Genomic DNA, 20,382 nt, shown 5'->3' with positions numbered 1-20,382 from the left:
TGGACCAGTTGTTCTGAAGTAGGATCATTTCATATATTTTATGCAATCCTGAATAGAAGTCAGAATGTTTGGGTTCAAATTCTAATTCCTCTATTTCTATGATTTTAGGGATATAATGTTACATTTTTGGGTCTTGTTTATTAATCTATAATATGAGAGAAAGGGACTAGTCCATCTCTTACTATGCTGCTATAGAATCAATGAAGTGGAGTTAAAAATAAGAAGGCTCATTGATTTACTTACGTGACAACTACATACATATAATCTGCTGTGTTCCAGGGCCTGATGTGAACTTGGATCTTGTAGTAGGCTGAGATTTTTCTCATTTGGATGATCAGTAGAGCAATTTTTAAAATATCCTGCTATCTGGGACATAATTCTAATTCCTTACAGATGCCTTTTATCTTGATGCCCAGTCCCCCTCAGTGTTAGAAGGTATCTATGTAAACAGAAAGCTTCCTATCTAAATTGCATCCCTTTCCCTCTAGCTTATGCGATGCTGGATAATGTCACAGAATTGTTAGTGCTATTCCCATGGCAACAGGTGATTGTGTTACAGAGGAGAGGGTCAGTTTGTAGCTTCAAAAAAGATGGATGGATATTACAAATTTCAGAATAATTTCCTTTACTAATATTTATTTTAGGAGGAGTTATGATGCACTGTGACTATAAAATAGCTTATTCATTACTTCTGCTCAAGGATAGTGTGGGGAAAAGGCAATTATTTTCTCAGTAACATAAGTACTAATCTGAGATTACATGGCAAAGAAAGGATTTATAGATTATTAGAACTAGGAGGGACTTTAAAGGTCATCTGATTCAACCCACTCATTACTATAGATGAGGACACTGAGGCCCACAAGGAAGCAGACTTACTCATGGTCACATAGCTAATTAGTGGGAGAATAGGGACTTCTGGTCATTTGACTCACTAAACCAAATGGATTCTTTAGCCATTCATGGAATATTTTGGATTCCTTCTGATATAGGCTTGAATGCATAAATAAGAATGGCAATTCTCTCTGCTAACAAGTTACAATCTATTAAAGAACTGCTGGAGGTACTTAGATGTTAGGAGTTTTAAGAATAATAGCTAACATTTATGTAGAGCTTACTATGTACCAGACACCATGCTAAGTGCTTTAAAATGATTGTCTTCTTTGATCCACATTAATTTATATTATTAATTAATAATTAATATCCTCATTTTACAGATGAGGAAAAAGAAGCAAACTGAGATAAAGTGACTTCTCAGAATCAAGCATTTGAAATTATATTTCAATTCAAGTCTTCCAATTTTCAGACACATTAGTGATTCAGTTTCCTGGCATGGCAACAGAGAGTTCAGTTTTCATAGGCAGACAACAATAAGGTCAGCACAATGGCTCTATAGGCCTTTATTTTGGAAGTCCACCTAATACCTCTTTTCTCCCACACTTTTCTTTGAGCCTCCCAAACATTGAGCTAGCTCTGGCAATGTGTGTGTTGACTTCATTATCAATGTCTACATCACTGGAAAGCTTACTGCCAAGGTAAGTGAACTTCATTGACAGTATTCAAAACTTCTCTAGTTGGCTGTAATTGATTCTACATAGGGATGGTGTGAATTGCTTCTATTTGAATTGTCTTGGAAAGATTTTGAAAATCAACTGGCAGGATAAGGTACTGGACCCTGAGGTCCTTTATCAAGCTAAACTGCCAAACGTTCAAACTCTCTTGCCAAGTACATAATTCTGTTGGACTGGCCACATTGTTCAAATGCCAAACATATATTTGCCAAAATTTTATGGAGAACTCACACAAGGTAAGCACTCACATTGTGGTGAGAAAAAAGTAATACAAAGATACTTTCTAAGTTTCTTTTAAGAATTTTAGAAGTGATTTGATGAGACATGGAAGACACTGGCACAGGACTGTCCAGAATGGTGTGCCCTCATCAGAGAAGGTGCTTTATTCTCTGAGCAAAACATAATTGCAATAGCTCATATGCATATTGAGAGACTCTATCTCAAATGTTTACATGGACTATTTGGGTCTGACCAGTAGAACATTCAAAATTCGTATTAGTCTGATCAGCCACATAGTGATGCCATTTTGGTCCTTTTTGAGAACAAAGGACAATAATGAGCCAATCCTGATTTCAGATCTGGTACATTATCACTGCACCAAGGGAGAGTGTCCAGTAGTACTGCTAATAAGTTTCAGAGGCAAGATTTGACTGTAGATCTTTCTGTATTCATTTTTCACATTTTTTTTTACTCTACCATTTGGCTTCCATAGGAATATACAAATAACTTGATGTTTTATGTTCCTGATTCAAATGGCTTTGATTCTACATTTTTACCTTTTGGGTTATGCATGTAATAAACTCAGAAGCAATAAACGATCTCTGATTGAGACAACCTTCTTAATTTGTAACCCACTTGTAGTTTTCTTCATGTCTGAAACTGGGATGATCTTTGATAAGCTGTTTGAATGATCTGTCCTCCAGTTTCTTTATTCATAAAATCAAGTTGGGCTAGACAATCTTTAAAATCTCTTTAATTCTAGAAATCTCACCTTTACCATGAAATCTCAAATAAACTGTTAAATTATTGAGAAAGTATTGATATTTATTACACTTAAATGTTCTGTGATTCTAGAATGCTTTGTGCCAACAGAATCTTTTTATCTCTTAACACTGCCTTATTCAGGCCATCTATTTAGGAACAATAATCAAACCCAGTGTATTTGGGGGAAATCCCACAAGTGAAATACTGTGTGATTAGGAAGAAGAGGCCTATGAATGGTTGAAGCTAGGAATGAAATATAGAGGGGGGGAGTTTTATTGGGAAAAAAAAAAAAGCAAACATGAGAGTAGTACTGGAGGAAAAGATCCTAGGAATATTGTCTAGATAAAATAGGCAAATTTGTTCTCATTTTAGCTTGAATATGTATTTTTATAATGATGAAAGGAAAGGTAATCAATCTAATTTTTTCCTGCAACTGTCTGTATTTTTAGAGATTAGTTAGGGCTATTATGTCATGAGGGTTTGTAATCTCGAGGAGTTGCTATTATATTATATTGTATATATTTATATTAAATTTAAAGTGTAAAACCTTTCCCAAAAAGTACCTCCTCCTTTCGATTGCTTGCTTGAAGGGAGAGACTCCTGATTCTTGCAAAAACATACAATAAAATTTTGCTTTGCTCCTAGAGATCTCCCCAGCTTTTTATTAAATGGTGACCCCCTCACCAATCTGAGCCACACATGACTTGATGAGTAGGTAAACTCTTGGGTGCTAGTGGAACTGCGCCCTGCCCTGATTTAGGCAGCCTGCCAGCGTCCAGGGACTTCTCCTTGCTCCTCAAGGTAAATTGGGCTGAAATGGAGAGACTTAGGGCAAAGCAAAATGGAGAGACTACACGGTAAAAATTCCGACTGGCTCGGTGTGAGGACAGATCAATCAAGCAATTTGCTGCATAGCAACCCAGAGTTAAGCCCTCTGTGAGCCCTTTGAGTCGAGTTACAGACTCTGGAGGGGTGCTCTGGACAGAATAGAATAGGTGTTCTTGGGTGACTGAGGTCAATTGGTGACAATCGTTTTGGGATTTAGATTCCATCGAAATTCAATGGGTGTGGCCCTGTCCCAGCTATCCCTCTTGGAGAAAAATGATCAGATCAGAAATCATTGATAGATAGTCCCTTGGGAGATAATTAATTGGAACAAACTGCCAAAATATAAAGGAAAAAGCAAGAAAAAGATGATAGGGTATTCTTGTTTTTTCTGAGGTAACAACACTGCTGGTGGAGGCACCATTTGGCCTAAGTATGGCTCCCTTGAAGACTGGGTGTTCCAAAAACTAAATTTGTATGTTAATAGTAAAGAATCTGTTAATCTAGAGGATGCTATATATGCTGGACTATGACTCTCTAGGCCAATGATGTTGAATAAGAATTAAAGTGAAAAGGGCGTAAAGGAGGAGACTTTAAAGACACAACAATGAGACCCATTGTTATCTCTCTCTCCTCCATACTTAGCCCCACTTCAGGAAGCTATGGCCTCCAGATCCCAAAGGGAAGGAGAGGACAGTAATTCAATCAGCCCCTCGTGGGGCCCTGAGGGCACAGGAGGACTTAATTCAATTAACCCCAGCCAGGCCCACAAGGGACCATTTGCTTTACTAATCCTGAATATCAGAAAAATATGAGGGATCTTAGAGAACTAATAATTATGAAAATTCAAAATGCAGTGCCTAAGGCACAACATGAAAAAGGCCTTTGGAGTGATTCAAGGGAACCTCTTCTGAAGCCCCAAACCCCAAGTCCTAAATTGTATCGCTTAAGAGAAGTTCCCTTGGCTCAGGGAGGTATAGGATATGTGAATATTGCCCTAAGCACCTCAGAAGTCAGAACCTTTAAGAAGGAAATAAGGCCCTTAATAGACAGTCCCACCAGGCTAGCAGAACAATTTGAGCAATTCCTGGGCCCTAATCTTTTTACTTGGTGAGAACTTATTTTGAATTCTTCTTCTCACAAGAGGAGAGGGGACTAATTAGAGGAGCAGCTATGAAGGAGTGGGACAAGAGTCACCTTCCAGCAGCAGGAGTAATTCCAGCTGAACAGATTAGTAGATCCAAAGTGGGATCACAATATGGAATAATAAGAGCCTTTCCAATCTATTGGAGGAGGCCACTAAGGTGTATGTTAGGAGGGATGATAAGAAACAAAAGCACAAAGTCCAGATGGTACAGGGAATTGCAAAGAATGCAGAAAAGGTAACAACATAGAGCCCCAAGGAAAGGAGACAGAGATATCAGGAAGGAACCAGAGGCCTGCTGTTCCTGACAGTAGAATGCCTTTGAGATGTTGGGGATGTCAGAAAGTAGGGCATATACAAAAAGACTGCCCCCAGCAGAGGATGGAACAGCAGATATGTTCCCTTGTTGAGCTTGATGAAGATTAGAAAAGTCAGGGGTTCTTGAACACTCCCACCAGGAACTCTTGGTAAATTTAAGGGTGGGATCCCACCAGGAGACTCTTGTGTTCTTAGTAGATACCAGGGCATCAAAATCTTCAGTGACCCCTTTGCCTGAGGGGATTAAATTATCTAAAGAGACCCTGGTGATTTCTGGGGTTAAAGGAGAAAATTTTCTTGTATTTATATGGGAAAAAAGGAAATATTGGGCAAATTTCTGCTCATCTCAGAAGCAGGAGTAAACTTGCTGGGGAGAGATTATTCCACATGGACCCAGCATATACCTCATTAGAATGCACTAATGAATGAAGAAGAGCAGACTAGGCTACACTCTGAGGTTTGGGCGGGACCTGACAATCCAGGCAGAGCAGAGCTTCCCACCCTGAGGTTTGGGACCCATATACCATTTTGGGATGGATTCCTAGTTCTGCTAAGTGGTTCATTGGCTCTGAAGGATGCATTCTAGAGCTGCCTTTTAGAGGAGAGTAATAGAAACCTCTTTGCTTTCCAACAGAAAGATCCAGAGACTGGAAGAAGCAGCAAATGAGATAGTGCATCTTGCCCCAAGGCTATACTGAGTCCCTGAATTTGTTTGATCAAATCCTTGAAAATTGCATGGGAGACTTGCAACTAGTAATGGGAACTTGGGTGTTACAGTATGCAGATGATCTATTAGTAGTGTGTGATATAAGGGAATACATCAGTAGTTGTACCATTGATCTATGAAATTTCCTGGGAGGATTGGGGTTTAGAATATCAAAAGAGAAATTGCAGTTTATGGAGAGGGAAGTGAAATATTTAGGGCATTTGATTAGTGAGGGCAGCAAGAAATTGGACCCTGCCAGAATTGAGGGAATATTACACACACCCAAACTTAAGACAAAGAAAGAGCTATGCAGATTTCTGGGGTTAGTTGGATTGATTCTTATCAATAGATTCTTATGCTGCTATCACTAAACCCTTGTATAAGCATCTGCTGGAGGAAAGTCCAAATTCTATCATATGAGATCAAGAGAGTGATCAGAAGTTTGAGGACTTAAGGCATTTTTAATTTCACCACCTATATTGGCTCTCCCCACCTTGGAAAAACCTTTCCATCTCTTTGTCAATGTTGAGGGAAGGATGGCTCTGGGAGTTCTTGCTCAAATAAGAGGGGAACAGAGAAGATTTGTGACTTTCCTTTCTACAATGTTAGATCCTATAGCCAAAGGATGGCCAACCTGTGTACAAGCAGTAGTACAAGTACAAAGCCGTTCTATTGGTAGGAAGCTCACTTTCGAGGCAGTCTTATAGTGAGTGTCCCATACCAAGTAAGTTCAATACTAAATCAGAGGGCTGGGAGATGGCTCACAGTTTCCAGGATTTTGAAATATGAGGCAATACTATTAGAAAAGGGTGATCTAGTAATCATCCAAGATCATAATCTTAATCCTGCCTTCTTTTTGTCCCTTGGAATAGAACAATCCCCAGGAGAGGAACATTGTTGCATAATTAATTGATTTTCAAACAAAAGTAAGACAGCATTTACCTGGGGGAGTAAATTGGTTTATAAATAGTAGAAGGGAAAAGGAAAAATGAGTTTGCTATTGTGGATGGAGATAAAACTTCCACTGTTACCAAGGGCAGTCTACCTACTCATTGGTCAGCTCAAACTTGTGAATTATATGCCTTGAATCAGGCATTGAAGCTATTGAGGAACCAAGGTGGGAATATATACACTGATTCAAAATATCCTGCGATGTGGTGCACGTATTTGGAAAAATTTGGGAAGAATGAGGGTTTGTAAATAGTAAGAGTAAAGAACTGGCCCACCAGACACTAATCAGAGATATATTGGAAAACATTTTGGCTCCTAGAAATGTAGCAGTAAGGGACAAGGTGGGAAATTTTTTTGCGCCAAGGGGAAGTAGATTAGCAGATGAGGAGGCCAGGGGAGCTGGAGACCAGGAGATTTCTCATATAATGGCCTTGGCAGCTGTACTTGCCCCTAGTCTGCCCTCTCCCAGTTTTACCCAGAAGGAGAAAGAGAAGGCCTCGACTCTCAGAGCAGTTGGGAACTTGGAGGAAGGACGATGGCTCTTACCTGATGGCAGAGAGACACTGACCGAAGCAAGTATGAGGCAGGTCCTTCAGCAACTGCACCAGAGCAGTCTCTGGGATGTCCAAAACCTGTGTGATGCTGTGCTGACAAGGTATGGTTCCCCTGGCCTATATACTATGGCCCAACAACTGGTGGACGGCTGTCTCGTTTGTCGAAGGACTAACGAGGCTGCTCAACGCCAGATCTCAATAGGGGGATGACCTCTGGGAATCAGACCATTCCAAAGCATCCAGGTGGACTTCACTGAGCTGCCACCAGGGGGTCGCCTCAAATACTTGCTGGTCATAGTGGACCATCTGCCCTCATGGGTGGAGGCTTTCCTCTCAGCCCAAGCAACTGCCTCGACAGTAAGGTCTTATTAGAACAAATTATTCCTAGATATGGAATAGTGGAGAGGATAGACTTGGATCAGGGAACACATTTTTCTGCCCAGATGTTGCAGAATGTGATTGGGGCTTTAGAAATCACTTGGGATCTCCACACCTCTTGGCATCCTCCCTCTTCTGGGAAAGTAGAAAGGATGAATCAGGAAATAAAATGGCAACTGACTAAATTATCTTTAGAGACCCAACTACCTTGGGCTAAATGCCTTCCTCTCTCTCTGATCAGAATCAGAACAAAGCCTTGTAGAGATATTGGGCTTTCACCTTGTGAATTATTGTAGTCATCTTTTCCAGACTTATCATATAGGAAACTGGGACCCTTAGAGACAAAAGGTTTATTTCTTAAGAAATATGTTAAATCTGTATAAGACTGCCTGCCATCTAGGGGAGGGAGTGGAGGGAGGGAAGAGAAAAGTTGGAATAGAAGTGAGGATAAGGGATAATGTTGTAAAAAATTACCCATGCATATGTTCTGTCAATAAAAAGTTGTAATAATAATAAAAAAGAGATATGTTGAATCATTGGTTACAACACTTATAAGAACTACAACAAAAAGGATTAATAGCTCAGATTCCTCCTCTAGGTTTCCCTGTTCATAAAGTTCAGGTTGGAAATTAGGTTTTGATCTGATCCTGGAAGGATGAGAAGTTGACTCCATGCTGGGATGGATCTTACCAGGTGATACTGATCTCAGACACTGCAATTTGGACCCAGGAACAAGGCTGGACACACCACATCAGAACAAAAGGACCTGTGGTACCACCTTTATCGGAGTGGACAGTTGAAGATAAGGGAGATCTCAAATTACATTTGAGGAGGGGGCCTCCACTGAATGGGGAACACAATCTCTGAATCCAGTGCATTGTAATTTTCTATGTATCACTCTTCTTATTACTTTTTAAAAATTGCTTTGGACCTCTTTACCTGTTTGGGAACTGATATATTTTTCCCCTAGGAATTTCACCTTAACCTCCCACAGTGTACTTCTTAATTGGACAGCGATCTGTTATATTGGATTAATAAGGCCAACTTTTTTTCTTTCTTCCTGAACAGGCAGACAAATCTTTAGGGATTCAGTTCTATGATGATTTGGGAAGAAGGATACGGAGTTTAGATACCTCCATTACTCAGACTGGAGATGCAAATGGTTGAGGTGACACCTGGCCTCCAGAAAGAATATTAAAGAATATGGGCCAAGATGGAAGTTGGGGATATAGAACCCTAATATATATGTTGAATAGGATAATTAGACTTCAATTAGACCAAGAGATTATCACCAATCAGATAGCTAAGGTATTAGATCTTTTGGTTGACCAAGCTACTCAAACCAGAGAGGCTCTTTTACAGTATAGACTTGTGCTGAATTATTTGTTGGCTGAAGAAAGGGGGATTTGTACAAAACTAAATTTATCAACAGGTTGTATAAGGAACATTAGAAAACTTGCTCATGGTCCTGTACAGACTTGGACCTCACTATTCAATACTTCCTGGTGGTCCTGGTTGGGGGGAAGCTGGTGGAAGCAGCTTCTTTGGTTTGGCTAAAGTTACATTACTCCCTACCTGCATACCTTGTTTGATCTGATTGGTAACTAGAATAGTCCAAAACTCATTATCTAGAATGATTAGGTTGGAAGGCAAAGCTGAAGGGTCTGTTTGATGGTGTTAAAAGGACAAGGGTGGGAGCCAGTGCCCCAAGAAGACCAACAGGAGCCAAAAGGAGGATGAAGAATTAGATAGGGAATGTGAAGTTAAGTTACAAAATTTGAAGAGATCTCAGTATACAAATAAGAGGGGAGACTGAACGAGATGAGGTGAGATCTTTTAGACAGTTGTGAAAATCAAGTAAGGCTTCATCTACTTCAGAGTTGGAGTAGACCTGAAGGTCCTTGAGCATTGACTCAAGGGCATACTTAAGTCCCCTTCCTGCAGTTCTCCCATGACATAATTCACTTTCTCCCTACTTCAGTCAAATATGGGCAACTATGTACTTATTGGCCAAGTTCACTTTCTTGGGTAGTTACCCTTTAGAATGTAAGACTCTCAGCCAATGAGGATGATGGTCAGTGGTGGGAGGGGTGGTTGCAAGTTAGGGACTATTTAAAGTGTAAAACCTGTCCCAAAACCTGCCTCCTCCTTTTAATTGCTTGCTCGAAGGGAGGGAAGCCTGCTTCTTGCAAGAACATACAATAAACTTTTGCTTTGTTCCTAGAGATGTTTCCAGCTTTTTATTAAATGGTGACCACTCACCATTCTGAACCACACAAAAGGAAGGTGTGTATATATTTTGGAATATTTAGGAGTGGAAAGAGTATGTACAGGGGAAATTTTTATGAATAGATTTTTTTTCTTTCAGATGAAAAAAGTAAAAAAGTTTTCTTTTTTATCAGGTAATTTTACATTTTAATCCTACATTTTCATGTTTTATTAGTAGTGCATAATATTTATATGATATATAGTAATTACTAAAATTATAGGACTGCTAGATGATGCAGTGGACAGAACTTCCAGTCAGAATAACTTAAGTTCAAATCTAGCCTTAGCCACGTAATTGTTGTATGACCTTGAGCAAGTCACTTAATCATGTTTGCCTCAGTTTCCTGGTTTGTAAAAAGAATTAGAGAAGAAAATGGCAAACACTCCAGTATCTTTGCCAAGAAAACCCCAAATTGCAATACAAAGAGTCAGATAGAATTGAATAACTACAACTTTAGTATTATAATGGAAGTAGGTGGAGGAGGAACTGTTAAACCTTTTTTGATATTTAGTGACATTCAGGACTAGAGCCCTGTATTCTTTCCTTAGAATCCACAATTATTTCCACTATACCAGCCTTAATTCAAATCAAACTGCCCCTCCTTTCTTAAGTGCTTGCTATAGGCAAAACACTGATTCAAGTGATAAGAGGAGATAAGGATTTAACAAGAAAATCCCTTGTCTTGAGAAGCTTACAATGAAATAGCATATTGGAGTGAATTGAATGTTATACATCAAGAAGACCTGACTTCAAAATCTGGCTCACACAACTGCCATACTTTGGGCAAGTCCCATAGCTTTTTTTTTTTTTTTTTTAGCTTCTTTCTCCTTAAAATGCAGTAATTTCCTCATAAGATTGTTGTGAGATTAAAGTTGAATAATTATATAAATTGCTTTGCAAACTTCCCTGTGCTATCGAAATATTAGCCAGTATTACTTTAGCATAGTATTTACAGAGATAAGTAAATAAAAAATAATTTGTGGAGATTATGAGCAATAGCAACTCAGAGAGCTTGAGAAAGCTTACCAAAAGAGGTGGCACCTGGTATGAATGGGAAAGAAACCTAAGAATTCTAAATGGTAGACATGAGATAGGAGAGCATTCCAGGTAGTAAGATGGCCTAGGGCAAAGGCATAAAGGTGAGAGAGGTAGAATGCTGGCTCCAGTAAGATCAGATAGGCCTGTTTATCTGGAACATAGAATTCATGAAAAGTCTTACAGTGAAATAACTCTGAAAAAGTAGGATAAGAAAAAATCTGAAGTGCTTTAAGTGACAAAGTAAGAAGGTTGCTCTTTATTCTGAAGGCCATAAGGAGTCATGGAAGCTTCTTGAGAAGAGGAGTGAGAGAGTCAGATCTATGATTTAGATGTTATTTTGTCTTCTGTAAGGATTATTTTTTAAAGGAATAGAAACTTGAAGCAGAGAGATCAATTAGGAGGGTATTATTATAGTTCAGGGCAGCTCAGCTTCCTGAGGCAAAAATGTAAAATGCAAAATGAACTGTAGAAGGAAATGGCAAACCATTTCAGTATCTTTGCCAAGAAAACCCCAAACAGGTTAATAAAGGGTCAGACATAAATGAAATAACCAAACAACAGCAACTCAATAGTTCAGGTGAAAGGAAATTAGGACCTGAACTAGAAGATGGTTTTGTGAAGAGAGAGAAAGAAAAATAGAAAAGATTTTGTACAGGTAGAAACATCATGATTTGGCAACTGATAGTAAGATGGACATGAGAGAGGGAGATTTGAAGATGAGTGCAATCATGCACCTGAGTATTTGGCCATAATTAAGACTATTTTTACATGCATTTAAGAATTAGAATGGCAAAGGTTTAAGGCAGTTTTTCTTCCTCTCATCTTATTCTGGACATGGGTCATAATGACTTATGTAATTACTAGTAATGAAGTTGTCCTCAATAGAAATGGGAAAGTTTGGAGGAGGAGTGGGGTAAGGATTGGGGAAAAGGATGAGTTACTTTGGATATTTCAAATTTTAGTTGCTTCTTGTTATCTTCAGGTTATCATCATTTTCATCACTACTATCATCATTATGAGTGATCAAGGTTTCTACAACAGTTTAAGGCTTGTCAAGAGCTATATTTCAATAACTTTGCAAGTTTTTGCTGAGCATTGTTAGTACTTTTTAGATATCAGTGTCAGAGGTGGTGGTTTTTGGCAGGTACAAGAAAGATGTCACAAAGACCTACTTAGCTGGAAAGAGAATAATTGAATAATGATATCAGTAGTAGGAAGATAATATAATTTTGTAATGGACCAAGTTAAATATTCTAGAATTCTCTAAGAACTTGTGAGGTAAGTGTGCATATTTAAAAGTGTGTGTGGTATGTGTGTGTGTGTGTGTGTGTGTGTGAGAGTGTGTGAATTAGTTTCATTATTTTATCCTATTTTTTTTTTTTTTTGAGGCAATCAGGGTTAAATGACTTTTCCAGGATCACACAATTGGTGTCTAAGCTCAGCTCTGAACTCAGGTCTGCTGAGAATTATTTTTCTGTGATGTGCTAAAGTTTTGAACTTGGAGACAAATTCCAGACCTAACTCTGGAATTTATGAGCCATGTTCCTGAAAGCAAGTCACTTAAACTCTCAGCCTTAATTTCTTTTTCTATAAAATTGGATGAATAATGATTGTAGTATTTATCTCATAGGGATGTAATAAGGATGAAATGAAACAGGTGGAAAGCAATGTAAACATTAGTTGTAATAATAGCTAGCATTTATAGAGAACTTTAAGTTATACAAAGAGTTTTACATGTATTTGATCCTGGGAGGTATTATTAAAAAGCCTGGGAGAGACTATTATGATATCCATTTTGTAGATGAGGAAAATGAGGGAAGCAGATGATTAAGTGACTTATCCAATGTTACTTAGCAAGTGTCTGAGGTCAAATTGAAATTCAGATCTTTCTAACGTCATGGCCAGGGCTCTATCCTCTGAGACACCCAAATAACTAATTACCATTGTATAAGATAGAAGTGGATAGGTAAGAGGACAAAACATCAATAATAGATTTTTTTCTATTCCAAATATAATTTAAATTTTAAAAATCCCATTTGCTTCCTTTAGATTTAGGCAAAAACATATCATCCCTGCAGCGAATAGCAAGTCCTAAAGATTCTTATCTCAGGGAAGGAGTGAAGAAAGAGAAAGATATTCAAAAAAAAAAAAAAAAATCCACCCTTTATCAAAAGTCATCTGTGACTCTTACTTCCCTCCCAAAGCCACCAGACTCTTACCTATCTTAAATAACTCTATGTCCTTCATTCTACTTGGATGATTTCTTCAACTATAGAAATTAATTATTTGGCTGATGTGGTGGGTGGAGGATGAGGTGGGGAAGCAGATGGCTCATTTTCTACTCATTGCAATGGCAAGGTTGGAGGGTTTCCAGTGATGAATGAATATAGTTTCTATTTCTCCAAATGGAGTTATATATGAAAAAAGTCATGGATGATACATGGGTGATTGAACTCAATTGGACAAGGGAATTATTTATTAAGTATCTATAAAGTGTCCTGCACTAGGCTATGCTCTGGAGATACAAAGACAAAACTTGAAATTGCCCCTGCTTTCAAGGACTTCATGTTCTATTTACAGTTCTTTGGTTAAAAGGAATGTGGTATTAGGTGATTTGATGGCAAATTAGAAGTCGGAAGAAACTAGAGGACTTTGAGACCAGAGCATGGTAGATATTTAACCACTAGGTGGTGGTATAAGTCATTGCCCTGATCCAATTCATTAACAAAAAACAAAACAAAACAGCAACAAAAACCCCAGACAAAACAAACAGCCCTAAGAAGTTCCACTGGTGGTGGTTGTCTATGGTTTTCAGAGAGCATGTGATTTTCTAACTTTCAGCTTCACCTCTCTCTGGGTGGAAGACTTGTCTCCAACTTAGTCTAAGAGCTATGTTTAGTTAATTTACTCAATTAGATTACATTTTAAAGCCTGTTTCCTGGAAAACTCTGATTTTCCCTTGAATATGCTATATTGTATTGATCCTAAGACTTTGGCTACACAACTGGTACTCCATGGGAACGGGCAGGAGTTTAAAAAAAAATAATATGTTTGATATTTTGCCCTTTTTGTGTATTGAATCAATAAAAGAAACAAACATAACAATAACATAATATAACATAACATTATAAGATCTGTCATATGGCTGCATGCTCACATCATCTCAAAGACCTAGGTATTCCCCCTAACAATATATAGGATGCTCCAAACCTGGGAGACCCGGGAAAACAAAGTTCATTTGCTTAGTCTCCTCATATCTGCCACTCTTATGAGTGTATAAAGATAGTTTCCAAATGATATTTGGCTCATGGCATCTCACAAGGCCAGTCGTTACATGAAAGACTCAGTAACTTAAATAAGGATCCAGACTAGACTCTTTCTCTTTGCAAGGGACAAGGACAAGAACACAAGGAGCGGTCAAGTACAAAATGAGACTCGAAAACAGTTGCTTTTCTATTTTGTTTTCCATGGTGGGTGAGGACCTCTTGATGTACTAACTTATTATCTATCTCTAATTTCTTTTTTTTTAATTTTAAACTTTTTCTTTTTAACACACATTGTTTTATGAATTATATCGGGAGGGAAAAATCAGAGCAAATGGGAAAAAAAAAAACATGAGAAAGATAAAAAAAGAGAAAAAAGAAGTGAACATATCACGTGTTGACTTACATTCAGTCTCCTTAGTTCTTTTTCTGGATGTAGCTGGCATTTTCTGTCCAAAGTCCATTGGGATTGCTTTAGATCACTGAACCACTGAGAAGAACTAAATTCTTCATCATCATACATTTTTGCTGTTATTGTGTGGTTCTGCTTGTTTCACTTAGTATTAGTTCATGTAAATCTTTTCAAGCCTTTCTAAAATCAGCTTGTTCATAATTTTTTACAGAACAATAATATTCTATTACCTTTCTATATTACAACTTGTTCAGCCATTCCCCAGTTGATGAGCATCTACTAATTTTCCAATTCTTGGCTACTACAAAAAAAGTTGCTACAGACATTTTTTGCACATATGGGTCCTTTTTCCTCCCTTTTCATTTCCTTGGATATAGACCCAGTAATTATACTGTTGGGTCAAAAGGTATGCACAGTTTTATAGCCCTTTGGCCATAGTTCCAGATTGCTCTCCAGAATGATTGGATCATTTCACTACTCCACCAAGAATGCGTTATTGTCCTGATTTTCCCATATCTCCTCCAACATTTATCATTATCTTTTCCTGTTATCTTCACCACTGAGGTGGTGTGAGATGGTACATCAGAGTAGTTTTATTTTTCATTTTTCTAATCAATAGAGTTTTAGAGAATTTTTTTTTTTTTTGTGGTCTGAGAAGGGAATTGGTATTAGAAGGTGGTCATTATACCATTATACCACTTGACTTGTTAGAACCAGCTAGACATGTGAATAATGAAGACTCGTTTACGTTGCTCCTTCTAAATACAACTCTTCCCATGTTTGTCCACACAGTTCTTTTCAGAGACAACACATTTGAAGGTTTTTTAAATTTTTATTTTTATACAACTCTGGAATCTGAAAATTCTTTCACAATCAAGTGAATCTTGACTAGAATGTAGATTTTAGATGTAAATGGTGAATCAATTGAAACTGAGCTACTTGGCTCGGGATGAATTATTTTCAGTTCAACATAAAGAGCAGGCTGGAAATTTACATAGCATTTTAATGATTCTCAAGCTTATCCATGAAACAAAGACTTATCTTCCTAAAACTAATTTTCTTCTTCTTCTTCTTTTTTTTTTTTGTGTGTGATACATAGGAGAATATCAAAGTCTCCAAAGAATTAAAATTGTGAGTTACCTACAGAATAATGGAGAGATGAATGTTTAGGGATGAGGAGAGTATAATAAATTACCAATGGAAAAAAAATACATACAATAAAAGTACAGAACCAGAAAAGAAAATGGAGTGGTCACTTAGCAAGAATGATGGATGACCATTGAATAGTCCCATGCTTCTTTGATGTCTACACAATGTCAGGAAATCAAGAGCATTTATCTTCAAAGGAGCCCCTACAAGAAGTATTTCAGATGATCAGTAGGGCTCTAAGAAGAATATACAGCTCTAAGACCTCTTCTTCTCCCATGTAGACCTCTATCTGGATGCCATCTTTGCAAGAAAGTTGGGCTTCTATGATGGAATGTTGACACATCTAAAATTTGACATCTTTTTGAATAATTATCATTTTGTATTCAATATTATTGCCTTAGAAGAGCAATTTTAATGTGTCAATACAGAAGGATACTAGATGGTTGAGCTTACCATCTTCCTATATAATTTCAGAGCTGCTGAGCTGTTTTTTGTGTTTGTAAAAATAGACATACAGGGTATTTTTTCTGATATTTTAATGAAATTGTCACATTTGAAAAAAAAGATTATTGTTAAGAAAGCTGCTTTCTCAGGAATATTTGTTGTCACTGAAATAAATTGTGTATAGTTCATTTCAGGGAAAGTCTGTAATATAACTAGAGAAAATTGCCTATATGAATGTAACCCTCAGTCCTTCCTCTCATATTCTCTTTCATCATTTCTGGTTCAATAAGCAATCTTGTGTGTATTATTGTACTAGTTTGGAGTAAATTTTCCCACATGTGCTTAAGTGAAAATTCTTATTTCTCAATACCCATGATCAATGTTATTTAGAAAAGTTGCATCGTTTTCCAGCATTAAAAATCATTATATAAGAATTACAAAACACTCATGAGAGACTCATTTGTGTGGAGTTGAGCTATGTGCATATGAAATATACATATGAATAACATATATATATACACACACACACACATATGAAATAAGGGATCAAAAAGGAGAAATCCAGATATTGGTTTAGTTCTTGGGGCTTCAGGATGGGCATTTTGGAAAGGCTATGAGCAGGTGTATAAGTGGTCTTCGAAGAGAATGGGGATGAGAAGGTGGAAGAATGAGTGGCTATCATAACTCCCATCTTTTTTTTGCATTGCCTTGAAGTAGTGCCAAATGTGCCAAATAAAATAAGAATAAATATCAAAAATAGAAGGGAAAGGGAAAAAACTCTCTTCCAAAGAAATTAAACAGAGATGAAAGAAATAGTGAAAAAGAGTCTCAGTACATTGAGTAAGTAAGCCACAATAAAAAAAAAAAAAAAGAAATTTATAGATGAAAACATTACTGTCAGTAATACCACCACCATAACCACTATTACCATCAATAATACTAACCACAACAGCAATGACTGCATTCAGGGCCTTCTCTAGTCATCCTGATCTGTATTTCGCTTCTGGACTTGGATGGCTCCAGAGGGAAATTGAAGCAGGTGACTTGTATAGCCTTCCCTCTTTTAAATCCAATTTACTTTTGTGTCATGGCTTCACTTCCCTAATATCATGGTCCTCTTTGAGAACAAAGAACAATAATGACAATATTACCCCCATCAGTAACAGTGATAACAGGAACAACAATACAATCACTGCCACCGCCACCATCACTTCTGGAAGAGATAAAGAGACATACCATAAAAAGACATTGAATGGAAGTAAGATATAAAAGAAGGTTTAACATTTTTAAGATTGGAAATAATATTGCTAAAGGAAGGATTCAAAATGACTAACATGATTTAATAATAGAAAGTTTGCTGCAAAATATCTGTCAGGTATTGAACCCTCTACCAGGGGTCCTCAAACTACGGCCTGTGGGCCAGATGCGACAGCTGAGGACGATTATCCCTCTCACCCAGGGCTATGAAGTTTCTTTATTTAAAAGCCCACAAAACAAAGTTTTTGTTTTTGCTATAGTCCAGCCCTCCAACAGTCTGAGGGACAGTGAACTGGCCCCCTATTTAAAAAGTTTGAGGACCCCTAAAATAGGTACAGGAGGAAGATTGGGCAGAATGAAAAACAAAGATATTAAAGAACTAATAATGAATTAAAATTTGAAGAAGACACAAATCTTTATAAGCCAGAACTATAGAGTTAAGAATATGATAATAATAATAGTGAACATGGACACATACACACATTTATGCACATATACATATTTTTGTCTTTTAATCCACTCCAACACTTTTTGACCTCATTTGAGATTTTCTTGGCAAGGATATTAGTGTTGTGCCATTTCCTTCTCTGGCTCATTTTACAGATGAATACACTGAAGCAAACAGAGTGAACTGGCTTGCCTAAAGTCACATAACTAGTAAGTGTTAAGTGTCTAAGGCCTGATTTGAACTCAGATCTTCCTGACTCCAGGGTTGGTGCTTTTTCCACTGAGCCAACTTTCATTCTTGCAACAACCCTTTGAGATAGGTACAATTATTATTCACATTTTGCAAATGTGGAAACTGAGATAGAGACTGAGGAACTTACCCAAGTTCAGGGACAGCACTCCATTCACTATGCCCTGTGGCATAATAGAAAAATAAAATTTGAGAATTAATGGTTTGCAAGAAAAATATAAAGACATAAAGAGTTTAATTTGAATACTCTTGTTTAAGAAGTCAAATAACAAAATTGTTCAGAAATGAGGCATTGTGGGGTAGTGGAAAAGTCCTGGAATGAATATCCCCAAGAGGTTCAAAGTTTGCCTTGGATACTTTTTAGCTGTGTGACTCTGGCCAATTCATTCATCCTCTTCTTGCTTTAGATTCTTCATTTGTAAAATGGTGAATTTGGATTTGATGGTCTCTTAGATCCCTTCCCTTAAATGTATGATCCAAAATATAAGAAATGGAAGGCAAAATGCAAACTGATTTGCACATAAGACACATCCTTTCATAAGGATTTCTCACATAAGACAATCCATCCCTCAGCTCCCTTCATCCTCCATCTCCTGGCTTCCTCAAGATTCTATCTATAATTCTAAATTCTGCAAGAATCCTTTCTGGATCCTCCTTAATGCTTGTACTTTTTATCTATTGATGATTCCTATCGTATAGGACAGAAAAGTGTACAATTTGTTTGTACAATGCTTGTTTGTATATAATTTTGTGCATATTGTCTACCCCACATTCAGTGCTTGACACATAGTAGAAGTAATAGATGTTTATCAATTAAATGGCTAGCTTTCCTTTACACAAAATCTGCCCACGATCTAAATATTTGTAAATTAGGCCCTGTAGTCTCTTCCCATTCCCATCCTGGCATCCTTGTTTCCTAATTCTCTGGCTGACTACTGCCACAATAAGCTGCCACCCGTGGCAGACCAAACTTTCTTTCTCGTATACTCCACCTCCTTCTCAAAAGAAAAGGGAACAGGTTTAGTCCAGCTGTTTGTTTCCATAGAATGTTTTCAAAAAATAAAGGAATTGTTTATGCCAGAGCAAAAGCCTGTGAGTCCAGTAGTGTCACCTTGTCAGGGTGGGGCTGGTGGGGAAGAAGCAGATGAATGAACACACTGGTGAGTAGGTATTAAGTTTTCCCAATTTATTGGACTTTTCCCTTATTAGGATTTTTGGGGTCTTAGCCTATGGAGCAGCAGTAAATGCTTTACTTCTTCTGCATAACTTTTATTTTGGGAAGATTCTGAGGTTATCCGAATAGAAGGATATATCAGGTCCTTTATTTTACTGGTCAAATGACTTGAGATGTCTTAAGTACAAAGTTGTTTTTCTTTGCAATGTTGTTATTGTTGTGTAAATTGTTCTTGTTCGTCTCATTTTATTATTCATCAATACTTTGGAATCCATGTAGAAAGGTTTATGTGCTAAAGAACTCACAAACAAATGCAAAAAGGCAGAAGCCATAAATGCATCCTTTATGAACCATAATTCAATAACCATTTTAAAGAAAAAATGCCAAATGACAAAGATAAATGGGACTTAAAAATTGTATCCTAAATAATGGATAGCTCAAATACCAATTCACAGAAATATAAACAATTAAGAAATGATTATTATTTGCTACTTGATGTGATTAGAGAGAAATTATATTAAATTTGTATTACATTATTTATATAAATATGCAATAAAATAGAAAATATGTATGTGTTCTTATAAATTTCTATATTTAAATTAAATTAAAAGATAAAAAGAGAGAACTAATGGACTGAGAATGGACTTAATAACCAAAAATAGTTCTAAAACAGGAACAAAAGTAGATGCTTTTTGAAAATTAAGTTTTGAAAACCAGATTTGAAAATTTAAGAAAAAAATCAATTGGTAAAAGAAATCCATGTAATTTTCTGAAAAGACTTATACTATTGAAAAACTATTAGCTAATTGAATTTAATAAGAGAAGGCAAACTTAAGTTAAGAAAATAAAAAGTAGGGGCAGATAATTGGCTCATTAAATAGAATGTCAGTCCTGGGATTAGGAGGACCTGATTCCTCAGGCCCCCCAAACACTTGACACTTACTAGCTGTGGACCATATCATTTAATCCTGATTGTCTTGCTAAAAATATTTTTTAAAAAGAAGGTTAAAAGAATTCATAAGAAATATGGGGAAAGTTAAAAAAATTATTAGAAACTACAATTATATATTCTCTGGCACAAAATTGCAATCCCAAAGGAAAAAAAAAAACTAATATTTTCAAAAGACATACAATCCCTAAATAAGCAAAATAGAAAAAGATAACCTCAATAAATATCTTCTAGGAAAATAAATTGAATAACTTATAAATGATCTCCTATAGGAAAAAGCCATTTGGGCTTTACAAGTGAAT

The sequence above is a fragment of the Antechinus flavipes genome, chromosome 3 (genome assembly GCF_016432865.1).
Source record: "Antechinus flavipes isolate AdamAnt ecotype Samford, QLD, Australia chromosome 3, AdamAnt_v2, whole genome shotgun sequence".
NCBI classification, from domain to species: domain Eukaryota; kingdom Metazoa; phylum Chordata; class Mammalia; order Dasyuromorphia; family Dasyuridae; genus Antechinus; species Antechinus flavipes.
The sequence above is the reverse complement of the archived record's forward strand: the minus strand, read 5'-3'. Positions refer to the sequence as shown.